The sequence below is a fragment of the Piliocolobus tephrosceles genome, unplaced genomic scaffold, assembly GCF_002776525.5.
Source record: "Piliocolobus tephrosceles isolate RC106 unplaced genomic scaffold, ASM277652v3 unscaffolded_28953, whole genome shotgun sequence".
NCBI lineage: Eukaryota > Metazoa > Chordata > Mammalia > Primates > Cercopithecidae > Piliocolobus > Piliocolobus tephrosceles.
The window spans coordinates 1-2,960 of record NW_022312035.1 but is presented as its reverse complement, the minus strand read 5'-3'; the positions used below and the strand labels follow the sequence as shown (position 1 = coordinate 2,960).

Here is a 2,960-nt window from a genome sequence, read left to right as displayed (position 1 = left end):
TGAAATGTATAGACGGCAGAGACTGGCTGAGTGGAAAGCAACTAAACTGAAGAATAAATTTGGAGAAGTTTTAGAGATCTCAGGGAAGGATTATGTTCAAGAAGTTACCAAAGCTGGCGAGGGCTTGTGGGTCGTCTTGCACCTTTACAAGCAAGGAATTCCCCTCTGTGCCCTGATAAATCAGCACCTCAGTGGACTTGCCAGGAAGTTTCCTGATGTCAAATTTATCAAAGCCATTTCAACAACCTACATCCCCAATTATCCTGATAGGAACCTGCCCACGATATTTGTTTACCTGGAAGGAGATATCAAGGCTCAGTTTATTGGTCCTCTGGTGTTTGGCGGCATGAACCTGACAAGAGATGAACTGGAATGGAAATTGTCTGAATCTGGAGCAATTATGACAGACCTGGAGGAAAACCCCAAGAAGCCGATTGAAAACGTGTTGCTGTCCTCAGTGCGGCGCTCTGTCCCCCTGAGGAGGGGCAGCAGTTCCGAGGGTGACTGAGGCTACAGCTGCTCTCACATGCCGAACTTTCCTGTAACAAATTGTCTGGATTTTTTAAAAAACGAAAAAGCGAGAATGATGAATCCTTCTGTTTTTTAGTTTTGTATAAATTATGTTTCAAATCTTTACATTTTAGAAATAATCATTGCTGGAAATTCTGTTAAATATTTTGGAACTCTTTTTTTTTTAAATTACAGTATTTCCTCTAAAAAAATTAAAACCAGCCATTTGTATGGCAAATGTCTGTTTTCCTCATTTATATTTTAAGCCATAAAACCTAGTCACTATTTTTTGACATATAACTATAAAAAATATAGTTTTAAATGTGAATAAATTATGCAGTGGAAAATTGCAAACTAAGCCTTATAGATACATTGTTTATTTTATAAAGAGAGCAATGAGATTATTAACTCAAAATACAGGAATGGTCTCTAGGACAAAAGAATCTTAGTATTTATTGAAGAAACAGACAATTTTTGTGGAACATTCCCATATCGAAGCAATAACTGAAAGGTTCCAGTTTACTGCCATATTTGGTTAAATGTGTTTTCTTGCTAAAATAGTTCATCTCAGACTGTTAACTAATATTTTTTTGAGATAGAGCTTTGCTGTGTTGCTGAGGCTGGAGTGCAGTGGCACAATCTCAGCTCACTGCAACCTCCGCCTCCTGGGTTCAAGCAATTTTCCTGCCTCAGCCTCCTGAGGAGCTGGGATTACAGACGTGCACCACCATGCCCGGCTGATTTTGTACTTTTAGTAGAGTTTCATCATGTTGGCCGGGCTGGTCTCAAACTCCTAACCCCAAACTCGGCTTCCCAAAGTGTTGGGATTACAGGTGTGAACCACCATGCCTGCCCTGTTAACTAATTATGATTACTGTAAGAGGACATTGAATTAATTTTTGGAAATATATAAGCATACACATAAATAAACTGTATCTCAATCAATAAAAAAAAAAAAAAAAATACCCACCTCCTATGATAAAAAGGAACTGAATGAGTGTGGAATCCCTAGGACCGTGTTGGCTTATAATGGGCCCTTGGGGTTTAGTTTAATAGCAAATTACAAGGTGCCCATTCCTCAAAACCTTCTATAGACATCTTCCAGGAAACTGCCATGGATAAATATCTGCAAATCAAAGCAAAACTTTAGGGACAAACTACATCAGTCTTCACTTGTGAATTTTGCATCTATGATGCAAATGACACCCCCTCTAAAGTGTTACCCTTCTGCAGTGCACTACCTGGGCAACTGTCCTCAACAAAGTTAGAATAATCTGCAGGAACTGAGTGGTGGCTGCCCCCTTTACAGAGGCATAAGTTTTCAACTTGCCACAGTCTGCACCATTCTGCTTTGTGCTGTGCCTGGTCCATTTTACTCACTGATATTACCCAACATCTGAAGGTGTTTAAGTTTGACCATTGACCTCTCATTTCATAGTGAACTTCAGAGAGGTGAAAGGATTCACCCACGATCACTCAGGAAGTGTGCAGTGTCAGCAAGTTAGCATTAAGTCAAAACTAGGCCTTGAGTCTCTTGTCACTTCAGAGCAGGACTCTTACTGCAGCTACCTCTCTCACCAGATGGTCCAAGGCATTCAGTTGTCTCTGGCTTTGGTGGTTGTGGGAGGGGTGGATCAGAGATGCTCTGGGCCACATTATGGCTCTAGGCCACATGCAAGCAAGCTGGAAACTGAATTGCCTCTGCAGCTGCAGAAGACTAATTTCTATATTGATGTTTGGAAAAACTAACAGCTAGAAAACACCACTCAACTCATTTTTAAAAATACGATCATATTAAATGGCATTACGTGCATCATTTATATATTGCTCGCAGTACCAGCATCCTCAAATATGGTTCTAATTTTGGTAGATATCTTGCTAGGGGAGCACATTTCTAAGTTATCCAGATATAGGGCCCTCTTTCCTTCTCTTTCTGTCCACATGCAATAAGATGCTTTGTGGCATTAAAGTTGACATTTATTTAAATGCCACTTGGTGTCTGGTTTTTTCCACCTTTAATTTAGGGTTTTCTATCTGGGGTGTAAGTAAAAGAATCACTTGGAGGGCTTTTTCAAAATACCAATGGCCAGGCCACTGGCCAATCAGAAGCAAAATCTCCTTGGATGGGACCTAGAAGTCTTTTCAGCTTTCTGGCATTTTAATGAACACTCCTGATTAAGAACCACTGGGTCTTAAGAATGTGGCATATGTATTTTTCAAGTTCCTAGAGGCTCTCCAAAAAAAAAAAAAAAAAAAAAAAAAAAAAATCTGCTTTGTTCTCTGCCTGGTGTTGATGCGTCACCGTCTCTTTAGCCATTAGTCTGATCCTGGATATTTACGGTGATAATTTGATGAGCAACATTGGGAATTACTTCTTTATTTTTGTTTGTTTGTTTGTTTGTTTTGAGACAGACCAGGTCACTCTGTCGACCAGGCTGGAATGTAGTGGC

The 2,960-nt window shown here is 39.9% G+C and overlaps 1 pseudogene across 1 annotated transcript; it reads left to right on the top strand.

Moving 5' to 3' along the window:
- The first annotated feature begins 4 nt into the window (after positions 1-4).
- LOC113222021 lies at positions 5-748 on the top strand (annotated as a pseudogene). The gene has a single exon (XR_003308189.1). The product of XR_003308189.1 is annotated as a phosducin-like protein 3 pseudogene (transcript).
- The last annotated feature ends 2,212 nt before the right edge of the window (positions 749-2,960 follow it).